The following is a 14850-nucleotide window of genomic DNA, read 5'->3' as shown; positions in this document are numbered from 1 at the left end:
GTGGCTCAGATATGGCTGTACCGATTGTGCACTATGAGCACGAGCATTATCTTGCATTAGAATAAAGTAGTCACCAATAAATGGGGCAAATGGTACAACATGTTCTTCTTAAATGTCTCTGATGTATCTATCTGCTGTCATGGTCCCTCCTGTGACTATCAATAACTCCGTGCGAGCTCTCAAACATATCCCTCCCCAAACCATAATCGAGCCGCCACCATAAGCCACTGTGTGTTCAAAATTAGACTATATTTGGCGTTCTCCACTGTGTCTCCATATTCGCTGTCGCCTGTCTCCCATTAATCTGTTTTAAAAGAACTCTGCACTCATCAGTAAAGAGAACCTGCTGCCATTCGTTCAAATCCCAGACGATGTTCTCACGTATCGGTTTCTGTTCCGCTAATTGTGCCGGTGTGTGTATTATATGAATAAATTCAAATATGTATACCGTTGTCGAAAACGCCTGTATCGATTTAGTGTAGCAAGTATGTAGCAAGTAGAGTTAGTAGCAAAACATTAATGTATATATCCTTTAATTTCCATAAATGATAGAAAATAGTATCCCACCAAAAACATTTTCATGTAAAATGTTGCCAAGACGAGCCCATATGACTCGCACTGTCAAAAAGTTATCAGATCTCATGTAGAGCGAAGCTTCTAACACTACACGCCCTAACTCTGCAAGGCCTAACTTCACAAACTCTACACCTTAGTCAAAATATGTGGCTTGGCCATTTCGCTACATTCACATCGGCGTAAGGTGAAAAATTAATTCACTGTGCATTACTTTTGTGTTATACAATAGTTCTTGTAGTAACGAACGGCCAAGCCACATATTTTGACTAAGGTGTAGAGTTTGTGAAGTTAGGCCTTGTAGAGTTAGGGCGTGTAGTGTTAGAAGCTTCGCTCTACATGAGATCTGATAACTTTTTGACAGTGCGAGTCATATGGGCTCGTCTTGGCAACATTTTACATGAAAATGTTTTTGGTGGGATTTCATTTCTTTTTGTAAGTTGTTTGTAACAAAATTTTATAAGTATGTCGATTAAAGTTTTAATTTTTTTTTAACAAGGAGTACCTATACATATATATATCTAGGGTAACCAAGTTTTAGATTATTAGATTAGACCTCTAGCGTCATCAAAATTTAATTTAAAATTACAGGTCTCATACAAACTCCCATCCCCTAGTTTAAGGGGTTGGGGGATGAAAGTTACAAGTTTTATAATTTTTTTGTTGTTTGTGTGCTAATACTAGCTTACATACAAAATTTCAGCTTTCTAGGACATTAGGAAATACCTTAAGAATTTTGATGATCATCAGTGAGTCAGTGACGAAATTAGCGTTTTTTAGATATAAATAAAATCTGAAGTATAAAAGCTAATGTAATTAAAACTTAATATGTTCAATAAGTCCGCTATTGACAATATATCCCGAATATTTTGTTGATCTAGCATAATCCAAACCCAAGTTATGAGGGTTCAAAAAAACGTCGAAGCGCTTCGAGAAAAGGTAGGTAGTGCCCGTGCTTGTTCGCTTGGCTCGTCTTGGCGGGGGCACTACCGTGCCCCCAGATATGGCAGTCCGTGTAAATCGTCAAACTAAGTCAAAATATGTATGTGGACACCCGCAGTAACAACATAAATCCAAAAACTAACACCAACCTACGAAAAAGTCGCGCTCTAAAAATTATGATACCAAAATAATACATTATCTGGCATTCTTATCTAGAAAACATAATTAAGTACATATTAATTATCCGCAAGAAAGACAACCTAATTTATTATACCGAGCATACTCTGCTATGGAGTTATGCTGTAATGGATGAACATACATACAAACAAACCGCTATCTACTTTCCCATACTAATCAACATTACAGACAACAAAGCATCTCAGTGTCTGAAAATTATCTTCATTATGTTTTGAGCACAGATAATATAATAACTAGTTTTGAGCTTTTTCTAAATAGAATTGAAAGTTTACCAAAGAAGAATCCGTGTTAGTTTTTCCATATTAAACGTATGAAATATTTGTTTGTGGTATCGATTAAAATCTAGTTCAGTGTTTGCTTGGAGTTGGATAACGGTAGTTTGTGCTAATTAAGTTTCTAAGCTAAGTTAATTATTAATATTTCTAGCTATCTTTTATAATACTAGCTAGAAGGTACATTTAATTCCACATATAATTTGCTCATATACGGATCCACAAAGTGTCATTATGTCTGTGATTATGTGTTGTAAATATATTGTAATGTAATTTAATATCTACTAGCTTACCGCCCGCGGCTTCGCCCGCTTTGTCTAAAACCTAATAAATTATATACTAAAACCTTCCTCTTGAATCACTCTCATCTATTAAAAAAAACCGCATCAAAATCCGTTGCGTAGTTTTAAAGATTTAAGCATACAAAGGGACATAGGGTCGGAAAAGGCGACTTTGTTTTATACTATGTAGTGATAACAATATGTTTTCCTCATTACAAAATAGCTAGAAGATATAGCTATTTCTTAATTCAATGATTTCGTTTCTTAAATTAGCAGTTAGCCGTTAAATTAATATTAATGATTATTATGGTTTAATTTCTCGTGTGTTTGTTTCAGTTTACGTAGTATGTACACTAGGTAGGTATTCGAAAGTTTTCAACCTTTTTGCAATTACCAGTAAAGTTAGTACCTACCTAAGTTGGTAGTTTAATTTAGCACTTGGTTAGTTTAACAGTTAAAACTTAAATCGTAATGTAGTTAGTCTGTAACTTGAGTAAAGACCTCTGAAACTCTCGTAGGTGTTAACAAGTGGTAAGTAAGGTAAGTTTCGTGAATTTCTAACACGAATGAGCAATGATTGCAAAATCTCCTTAACTGTTTTTTTTTTTCATTAAATTCTTAAAGCCGTGAGAAAAATATCGTTGAAATAATTAATCGGATTTTTAATAACTTAAAAATCCGGTGAAACGGCATGACACGGCCAAATCCAACCGTGAAAAACGATACCTATCTTAAAATTTCACCTAAATCTCTTGGATAACATTACTTCAATCAGCCAAGAATCTTAATCACAATTCATCAAACATAATTACAAAACCGCAATGGTATAGAAAGTCACGAGTCGATACAATTTGTGAAATAATCGAGTAAAAGTAACAATACAACGGGCGCCCGATAAATCTAACCTTTAGCTGAAATGGTACGAAATTACACCCATAAGAGCTAGCGCGCAAGAGCCACTTTTGTCTCCGCAACTATTTTGTCTCTCCACCCATGGGCTAGCATGAAAGTGCGTGCACGTAGCGACGCAACTCCCCATACAATTGATGGGAGAGACAAAATAGTTGCGGAGACAAAGTTGCTCGTGCGCGCTAGCTCTTACTAGCCCATACAGTTGATGGGAGAGACAAAATAGTTGCGGAGATAAAAGTTGCTCTTGCGCGCTAGCTCTAACCATTGTACCTTCTCCCGATGTGGGCGAATGTGCTTTCTGTTGCCGCGTATTTACTTTGCAGTTGAACGATTTTTAGCAAGACTATGGATTTTATTATAGAAATGATCTGTTAAGCTTAGGAGTGTTAGTAGGGGAAGGGGGGGCAAGACAGGGTACTTAATGTTTAGGTTTGAATAAAAGTGGAAGGGTTTTGTTTACAATAACTGTTTTATTTTTAAAATCACTTAATATAATCAGTCTTCAATTTTATGTCTCTTTTAGGTAGCTTAATGGCACAGGAAATTAATAAATATATAAAATTCAAATAAACCCCCTACACCCCATCTTGCCCCCCATGTCGGGTAAGATGGGGCACCCTTGGAGGCAAGATGGGGTACAACCCACTATCCCAAACATAATTCGCATGTGAACGTGGCATCTTCATCCTTATCCTCTATACCAGCACAGCTGCAATGAGCCCATTTTCCGCATGCAGCACAAGACGCCCAGCCTTCGTTTGACTCCAAATATCGACCATTACAATACAGACATGAAGTATTTTCAACATCACTAATTCACTATCGCTGTCGTTAGTTTTGGCTTTTTTTCTTTTAAGCACTGTCGTTTTATTTTTAGTCCTCTACACTGCAGTATTCTTCACTGCTGTTGTTACTTCTTTGTTTCAATTTATACCCCATTTTTCCTTGGATAACAGCATCCACTGCCTTTCGCATCGACTCCTCCTCCCAATTTCCTCTATTTGTTTTTTTCTTGTAGTTCTTCACCATTCTACAACAGTAAAAATGCATTAATGAAGTTCTAAACTCATGACACTCAAGTGCTTACATTTTAAAAACAGGGCAATTTTAAATGGGGCACTACCCCATCTTACCCCCGTCAGATATACCCTATCTTGCCCTTCGTGCCAATTAGAATACAAAAACAAATTTTAAAATAACTGTTAGCAGTAGAAGGACAAAAATATACTTACATGGTAGTCAAATCATTAGCTCTCTGTAATAAATTAACTTCAAAACAGAATAAACCTCCTTCACGTCAGAACACGCTTCGAAAATTACGATAAAATGACAACGAAACCATTAAAAAAATGTTTTTCTCGAATAATAAAACAGCGCGGGATTTCTGTGTTACTTGACATCGCCGACTAGTAGCTGTAAAGGCGGCGTCGCATCATGCGTTAGAACGATCGTGATTGATCAGTTAGATCGCCTGATACAGCGGGTACCCCGTCTTGCCCGCTACCCCGTCTTGCCCCCCCTTCCCCTACTGCTCATATTTTTTAATAAATGATTTACAACCTACGTGACTCTACTATTTGCGCTTAGTTTTTAACTTTTTTTTAAATTCAAGTTTTTGTTACAATCTTAATAAAAAGGCACAATAAAGGGAAGGTTTCGGGAAAATCAAAGGCTGAAATAACCAAGAAAAACACCCATTTTATCAACGAAATATTTGCAAGAATCAAAACAGTCTATAGTGTTCAAACTTCACTACAACTTGCTGAAAGAAGTAGGGTGATATTATGTTAGTAGGGGTAGAAAAAGAAAACTAATGGGTAAATAGTTGTATTTACAGTGGTCACGGTACAATTAGATTCAATCACATTCAAAATCAAAATTGTATTTGGATCATGCATTCCTCCTAACATAAGTACATACTTGATAGCGGTCAAGGTATTAACGAAATCTCTACATACCATATCTATTAATTAATTAGTAATTGCATATTAATATTGAAACGTCGAGCGCGATGGCCAAGGACAAGATATCAAAAAATCTGTTACAAAAAGGTAAACATGTGTTTATCTATACGTTATCAGATATTGATTAAAGCGACTTAAAGGTGATTTTTTTCTTATGTCTGTATAAAGAGTAACGACGACTTTAGATGTAACAAGTTTTTGCATAAAACGAGTAACCAAAGAGGATATTGAGGATATTGCTCTACAAAATAACGTTAAGAAAGTTTCCGCAGGGGAAGAAACGGAAATTTCAAGATACCCTACAGTTGTCGTTTTATTTAAGCCTCCACTTGGCTTCTCTGTTAAACGCGTCCGGATTATACGGATATCAGACGAGACAATATTTAAAAAAATATTGTTTGAAAGGAGTTTACTACAAGCTGTTCCAATAATATATGTAATTTATTTTTTCAATCATGTTTCGATGAAAAAGTAATATAATAATGTGAACGATTTGGTAAGAAATGCTAATTATTTAAAAACAATGACTCTAATGCAATTTCTCCTAAGCTCTGTCGCTTCTATAACTCCCTTCTCAGACAGACGTATAATCCTTCTTATAACAAGTGCTTACAAACGTGAAAGAAAAGAAACTGCCTATGTCTATAGTCTATACTATAATATAGATTCAAACAATACCCCCATAGACAAGCTGGCAAGCTAGTTTTCATCACTACATTTCTCATTAGTCGAGTTATATCAATCGAAGCTTATTGCCACATCACTAGTTCATCATTTTCTTAATTCTTCATTCAAACACTGATTTTTTTTTATTCTTCGTTCAAAAACCGCTTCCGTGTTTAAAAAGCAACACATTCCAGCCAGTCCCGTGTGCCGGGCGTGTCGTGTCTATCGCGCAAGGACAATATACCAAAATGGCGGACGGTTGCATGCAACAAAAAACTAATTGCATTGTCGTCATTACAGTCCACTGGAAGTGGTAGTCGCGTCTGTTTTTTAATGATGCTCAATGAAATTTATATTTTTGGGTACACTATTTTAGCTATAATCTTGCTATTTAATATTGATTTACTTCTGGTCTGTTTGTGAAACTTTAAACTGAACTTGTAACTTTCCAATTGACTTCAAACTATTTGAAAGCGCTAATACGTTTACAATTAAAGAAGAGCCATTAACATAAATCTGTATTATTATTAGATATTTATTTTTCTGAAAGACAAGTTGCAAATTCTAGCTATTTATTTGTGATATCAGTAAACCCACCGGACCCGATACTCCAAATGCGAATGACCGTAGCTAGTTGTAAAATAAGTTCAAAAACTGAAACAGGTACGATGAGAGATGCAATAAGACAAAAAAGCAAGTGCAATGGGTACATAAATAGCGCAGACACGTCTGTCCGCATACCGGTGTAATTTATCAATATGCAACGTTCATATTTCTCTGCGTAGCTGAAACTTATAGAAACGTTTTGAACGAAATAGATGTCGATGGTAGAAAGCAAACGCATAGTTCCGGTCCAAAAAGATCTTCAAAATTCACGTGAGGGTTTAAAATTTTCACGTCTAAAAAGGTTGTTGTAATTCATGGGCATAAAATATGAATGGGTATGAATGAAAATCTTTATAAATTTTGGACAAGTAATGTTAAGGAAAATTCTAATTTAACTTTAAAAAAATCTGCAGAAGATCACACCAATAACAAATGGTGTGAAGGTCACCGGATCATCATAATGAATACGTAGTTTTAAATACAATTATTACGTAGATAGTATGTATTCAAAATGCGTGAGAAATGAGAATTAAACAATTAGATGCAAACATATTGCATATTGTCCAGAGTTAAAACATACTTCCTGCTGCACTCGTGTTGTATCGTGATGCATCACAGACGTCAGAAAGCGTATTATCGAATTGCTATATTGTCGCAAAACCCCTGCTTATTGGCATATTTCAATTCCATCATTATGCCTTAAAAAGTTGTCATCTACTCCGCCTAATGTTTTAAGTACCTTTAACAACACTCAAATACATTAACATCACGACACAACACGACACTATTGTGAATTGTGCTTATTTATATGTATTTACTGAAGCGTTGAATCAGTCGTTTGAGACTGGCAAAAAATGTTACGCGAAGTTAAAAATAATTCGCAGCTTGCTACAATTCGATATTCATCTATAAATGGTTTTATTTGCCGGCAGGTGCATTGTGACCTTACGTGGCAAGTGATTCGTCATGCTGTCATTGTATTTTAAGTATTGCATTCGTACTTTTATTTCTTACTATGTATTTGCAACGAGAAAAAATGGCTAATTGTAAATTATCCATTAAATAATCTCTTTCATTATTTTAAATGTAAGTGCATAACTAATGAGTTATTGCGTACTTAATTAAATATTTAATTTTTTAATCGGTTTTGAAACGAAACGTGAATTTGTTTACGTATACGTATATAAAATACTAGCTGCTCCGCGCGCTTTCACCCCCGTGGCTCCACTCCTGTTGGTCGTAGCGTGATGAGCGTATATAGCCTATTAAATGAGCTATCTAACACCGAAATAATTTTTCAAATCAGACCAGTAGTTCCCGAGATTAGCGCGTTCAAACAAACAAACTCTTCAGCTTTATAATATTAGTATAGATTTTCAAGGAACAGGTTCTGGGATTTTTAAGATGAAATCGAAAACAAGACAAACGCGACACGGCCAGTCATCACTTAATCTTACTTGATTAAGATTTATGCTAATTCTTATTGGAAAAGTTTTCTTAATGCAATGAGCACTTCATCAGTGCCGCAGAATAAATCAATACTAAACTCTAGGGAACCAAATAAAAATAAGCGACAATTTCGTAACCACCAGAACGGATGTCTGTATTCACAAACCAATCCCGTCATTAGTGGAGACGACGTTGTCAGCAATCGAGTGTAACACTGAGTCATGCACGACCGTGACCTCGGGTGGACAGCACAAACGGGTTCTGACCGCGCGCCGCTTCATTGTTCGCTGTCCTGTTCCTTTGACAATAATATTGTACTTGATCGAACCCGTGGCGACACTCACGAGGTATATAGGTAAAAAGATATGCGTGGGAGGCCTAGAATACGCAGTGACACTCGGATGCACAGTATTTTTTTGACCCTTCTTTTGCGACAGCCTAATTTTATTAAATGATGGAATGGATATATACATGACAAATGCAAGAGTAAAACTCCCGTGAAGCTCACTATCATAGTTTTCGAAATACATTCTTTAATAGGATGTAGGTAAGGTATATCAAGTAGTTGGTAAGCGCAGCTTCACCCAAATAGTCTAAGAAGATTCACATTGGAATGAGATATTTCACCCCGCTGAAAAGTAGCCTATGTGAAAGGAAGACATAAATAGATGTGATAATCCTACCTACTATATGTATCCTAATAAGCTAATTAGTTATATGTATTATACTGCCCTCATAAGCCAAAAAGCGGTATCTCAAAAAAATACAAATTTCTGATTTTTGTTGCATCTGATAGCTTAACAAATTCCCTACAGGTTAAGTGAAGTTAAATGGCGCTATCTCAACCAGAAACCACCTAAAATCTACTAAGAAAATATTGCATATCTCAAATTTATACGATATTACTAAGGAACTGAGAGGTATATCATTATTTTTAAACACAATGGCCGTATATTTGCTTACGGTGGAATCGCTTAGAAAAGTTCTTATAGTTGCTGGCCAAAATTACTAAGAATATTGGCGGTAACTGTTGAATGCGTAGCGAACTACAATGATACGGCTCTTGCGCTTAGTAAAATTAGGCGAAAATAGTTCGCAAAATGTAAGATGCCGCTGCCCTCGCAGAGTTTCTTGCACAAAAATAAACGCTAGCTGATGAACAATAAGGACGATATTTAAATGCAAATCTATCAATCATCATAGTAATGTTTACTAACAACAATTTTACTTGTCAGTTCTTGTTTCTTTTGCTTGAAGTAACAGGTCGTGGAGTTGATAAAATCGGGAATAATTAGAAATTGGTGATAATAAAGTGATAGCCAGTGTTTTGTGTTATGATTGTGATACTTGGTGTTCAGGTGAGTTACTTTGAAGTAATTTGTAGTAAATTTCTCTTGTGTAGAGATAAATCATAATTAAAAACCATTTTTATACCTCCTTATGAACTTTTTTAACCCATAATTGATTTAATTCAGTTTCGTTTTAATAATTTACCGTTATAATAGTAGTCTTCAATATATTAAGTTTTTTGTTTAAATAATGTTATAATTAACAGTTGACAATTCTCGATCCATCGATTATTCTAGTTTTGTTAATTGATTATTAAAATTATAATATTAACATAGTAAATGGACATTTGATTTGTTACAGATAATTACCTATTAACAATGTCATATAGGAACACGAGGATGATGATGATATTAGCTCAAAAAAATAAAGATTTAAGAAACAAATTCAAGGGATCGGGAAAATTACAAAGCGACATTCAAAATATCGATCCAGACTTTTTTCCTAATAGTGATAGTTCAGATGAAGAGTCCACGTATTCAAAATGCGAAACACGAAATGTTTCACAATCAGTAGCTGAAAATATCAAAACAAAATATTCTTCTGAAAAACTTAATAACAATGAAATATCATTTGGGCCATCTACATCAACAGCTCTATCAGTCTATGAAGATGAATATGATATGTTACCAGGGCCATCTCAACCGACAGCAATGTTTATCAATGACGATGTGTTGCCAAATAAATCAATAATAACCAGTGATTTGATTACGCAGGATGAAAACGACATAATGCAACCTAAATCAGCACCAAATTTGATCAATGGACATGTAGATTTAGATACTTTGGATAACATCTCCATTAAATCATTGGTTACACTAACGTCGGTTACTTTACCATTGTCTGCCGTTAATGATAGCTTTTCTGATATCCCGGACCCAAAATCTATGCTGGAGAATTGTGAAAAGGACAATGTTCATCTTGATTTCAATAAAATTGATGTATTGACCGAACAAAACACTGAAAAACCGTTTAATGTTTTGAATTCAAGTAATACAAGTGAAGTAACAAATAACAATTTAGAAGATGCGATAGAAAACGAAGATACAGAATGTACCAATAATACTGACACAAACGATACTGTGGAAAATGAAACAGAAGATGATACACTTACAGAAAGTTCAATCAGTTACACAAAAGCAGGAAAAATAAGAAAAAGAAAACGCTATGATGTATCACTTAAAACCAGAAAAGAAATAAAAAGAAATATTTTGAAAGAGAAACATGGTGTTAAACCACCTTGCAAAACAAACTGCAAAAAATTCTGTTCAATAAATATTTCTGAGAGGCAAAGAAAAAATATAAATGATCATTTTTGGACCTTGAGTTACAAAGATAGAAAAAATTTTATGTTGCATCATACGTCTAAAAAACCTGTAAGGCAGAGAACAGTCACTGAGCCTTTGGCAACTGATTATCGTAGACAAAAAACCTTCGTATATTCTATTAAAGATGAAAATGGTACATTACAAACAGTATGTAAACATTTTTTTTTAACTACCTTAGGGTTTAAAGCTTCAAATGATAAGCCCTTACAAACTGCATTAGCAGATTTAAGCAACTCAGTGATAGCTCCAGGAGATAAAAGGTGTCAAAATGTTCCATATAATAAAATAGATGATGGTCCTATTAAAGAACATATTCTGAGTTTCGAGCCTAGTATTTCTCACTATAGACGCGAACACGCCCCCAATCGGTTGTATTTGCCTAGTGACATGTCAATAACACATTTATATAAAGATTTTAAGACAAAGAATCCTTCGTATATTGTTTCTTACGACAAGTATCGAAATGTGGTTCGCGCTCTAAACATTTCTTTTGTAAAATTAGGGCATGAAGAATGTGAAATTTGTGAAGGATTTCTTTTACACAGTGACACTCACAATAAAAATAATATTAATAATGACTGTATTTGTTGTCAAAATTGGGTTGGACATATGGAAAAAGCAAATAGATCCAGAGATGAATATAAATCTGATACAGAATACAAAGAAAATGATACTGTAATATATTCTGCGGACTTACAAAAGGTAATAATGCTTCCTAGGATTGATATGTTCAAATCTGCTGTTTTCACTCACAGGATAGTCGTTTATAATGAGAGTTTTGTACCAATTGGTAAAGGTCGACAAAATTCCGTCGTACCTGTGTTGTGGCATGAGGCATTATTTGGGAGGACAAAGGATGAAATTATCAGTGCATATTACCATTTTTTACTGTTTCACCGAGATGCCAAAAATATAATTATATGGGTTGACAACTGTTCAGCGCAAAATAAAAACTGGACATTCTTTTCTTTTCTAATTTATATAGTTAATTCGGATGAAATCAATGCTGAAAAAATTGTTATAAAGTTTTTTGAAGCCGGCCACACTTTTATGTCCGCCGATTCATTTCATCACAGAGTTGAATTGTCTATGAAGCGGATGAAGAATAAGATTTACGACTTTGAAGATTTTTGTACCGCTGTGACTAGTGCTGGGAAAAATGTGATTCCAAAAAAAATGGACCATAATGACTTTTATGAATGGCAAGATTACACAACGCAATACAAACTGTCTCGCCTTAATCCACGTCCTTATATCTGCGACATGGTGCAAGTGGAAGCCACGAGAGGTAGTTTTGATTTTAATTACAAGACATCCTTTGATAGTGAGTATATAACTGCTAGTATTATTGGAAACAAGATTTTAAAAACTAATGCTCTTCCACCTCCAAAGAAGAAAACCATGCTTAACGGAATTTCGCAAGCCAAGAAGGACAATATTTTGAAATCCCTTCAAAATATAATACCAGGCAATAGACTGTCCTTCTGGAGGGAGCTCCCTACTTCTGACTGATTTATGGCATAGATACCGATTTTCAAAATTTTTAATTTTCTAATTATGTTAATCTTAAGTTAATTAAAATTATTTCCAAATGCACTTTTTTCGTGTTTTATTTTCTTTTACATGGATTTTTAGCAAAAATGTATAGAAAAACATTTGTATGAAAATTCCTATGAACACACTTTAACTAAAAGCGGTAACTCATATTAATAAACATATTATTCGAAGCCCAATAGCGGTATCTCAAAAATGAGGTAAAAAAACTTATTTTTCTTGATTTTTAAACACATTAATAAGAAATATGGGTATGAGTATCTAATATTATGAATGAATAATTTTAAAACTACTTTACTAAGTTGACGCGAAATCAAAAAAACTAAAACATGAATTTTCTCGAAACTCACTTTTTTGAGATGACGCTTTTTGGCTTATGAGGGCAGTATAATCCAGCCAAAAAATAGTATGTGATAATGTTTGTTGTTACTTCTTATAAAACTTTAAATAACTGGAGCAGTTATTTGTACATTAATATGGTGGTTGATTATTGCTTGAAATATGACGCTATCAGCCTATCAAGCGATCAACAATATTGCTCTGATATTAATATCAAATTTGGACAGGAACAGGAAGAGACAGATGCTATGTATCTTATAATGATACTCATATGTATATTATAATAACACAAAATATCATCTATAATTATTAAGCAATGTATTAGTGCAATATTGTATTACATACTCCTTGTTTCCTGTCCATAGTCTACACAAAACTTTCATAGAATATTAAAGATATCTTTCTACCAGAAAATGTTTATAACAAACATGCTTACGTCTGCAATAAATTCAAATTTTAAAATAAAATAATTATACATTATCTTAATGAATAAAACATAACTTTCAAAACAAAAATCGTTCCAATTAACTGTCAAAAGCTGTCCGTCCGTTACCATCAAAACTAACACTATATACAATAGCAGTTAGAGAAGCCATACAAACTATACTATGTAATATACTATATTACATCACATTATGATATCATTTACTTCTGACACAATCATTAGCAATGAGCTATCTTTGTAACAGATTTAAAACATTTATTTTTTTAAAGTTATGTGATTGTTACACAACATAATATTAGTTCACAACACAAGTGAACTTATATTCTGAAAGACTTTTACTAAATGTATTGATAAATGAAACAATGTTGTCTGTATGTACATTACTACATAAGAGCATTTTCTACTAAATACTACTACTAACTAAGTAGGATGCTTTTGTGTGTGTAGTTTTATTAAAATTAGTTCCGTCATATTGATTATATGCAGCATTGTCATATGGCATACACAATTTAATACTAAGGTTGATTACTTTGCATTACTGAAACAATAAGTTGCATGAAAATGATGGTATTTAGTTTGTGGTGGAGATCAGACTTGACTTTATCATATTGGAAAAGCAGTAATAGTTCCTACCATTGTTTTGTTGATAAATACATGAATGATATATTTTGTAATGTTTGTATGCCTTCCGTAAAATTAAGATAAAGTCAAGCCTTTCCTCTTTCTTAACTTAACCCATTGACCACCGAGCGGCCCAATGAGACCACGACACAATAGATTTTCTATTGTAACTTTATCCATCCCTATAATGAATAGAATAACTACTAGAGCATATGCTACAGACAGATGTATCAACATCACTTGACTATTTTTTTTGCATGCAGAATTCATGTTTAAGTTTTATGAAAAGTACAGCATTATACATTAGTAACATATCCTACTGTTATCAATTTAGCGCCTAGCAATAATTATGATATTAAATGCATAAACCTGCATATCCTCATACATAAAATCATCGTAATCGCGAACATGCAAGCTGATAAAATTCAAATTAGGTATATCTTTAGATTACAGCGTACCTACAGATATCCTTGATCTATTATTCATTCAGAATTCGGTGAAAAGTTCTATATTATTCGAAATAAAGGTCAATGACTGAAAAACAATAAGTTCAGGCCTTTCGTTTTGAGGTCTACATTAGAAGGACAGTCGATTAGTCATCGTAAATTTAGCCTAAACAAGTCGGCAAATTGGCGTCGATAATCTAAGTTCTCATGTACACAATTTGCAGGAACGTTTTTCCAAATATTTGCGAAAATTTATATACTAATTTCTGAAGAACTGTATCAATGATAAAGAAAAAATGTCTCAGATGACTGGCGCAGTCAGTAAAATGGCGTTATAAATTGACGGTTATAGGTACTTTTAACACTGGTTAAACATCACTTTGCGATATAAAATGTACTTAGATGAATAATTGATATCACAATTTATCAAACTATGGCGTAATACAGAAATAAAACTAAATTTAAACTTACCTTTCTATAAAATTTGACAGTACACAGCACTTTGGAATCACTGTTACATCAGTACTGATAACATTATGAAAAAAATAACAACGACATACCATCCACAGAATAAAAAAAATTGTTTTATTAGGTTGCCTTCCTGCTTTTCAAATTTATTATCTTTATAGTATAAAATCGATTTATTTTTATTTTTATTTTTACAATGATTCGTGTGGTACGTAGATGATTCCGTTAATCAAAGGTAAATTCTTGGTAAATTAGTTTTAAGTTTCAAATTTAAATCATTAGTCTTAGCATGTTAATATTTTATTATTACGGCATTTTTTTAGAATACTGCCTAAAATATATTGGTGAAGACTAGATATATTATACATATTTATACAGTAACATCTTATTTTATTCTTCAAGAGCATTTCGGAATTCGGTTGCGATTTCGACTTACCAT

At 33.7% G+C, this 14850-nt stretch overlaps 1 protein-coding gene across 1 annotated transcript in view; it reads right to left on the bottom strand.

Moving 5' to 3' along the window:
* LOC123697144 (kinesin light chain) overlaps nucleotides 1-14493 on the bottom strand; it is a 60404-nt gene extending 45911 nt beyond the window's left edge. The window contains exon 1 of the mRNA XM_045643566.1: nucleotides 14415-14493. The gene's annotated coding sequence lies outside the window, so the exon portion shown is untranslated. The remainder of the gene's footprint in view (nucleotides 1-14414) is intronic.
* Between the last annotated feature and the right edge of the window lie 357 nt (nucleotides 14494-14850).

This window comes from Colias croceus, chromosome 14 (genome assembly GCF_905220415.1).
Source record: "Colias croceus chromosome 14, ilColCroc2.1".
Lineage (NCBI taxonomy): Eukaryota > Metazoa > Arthropoda > Insecta > Lepidoptera > Pieridae > Colias > Colias croceus.
Note: the sequence above shows the minus strand (reverse complement) of the source record. Positions and strands in the feature narration are given on the sequence as shown.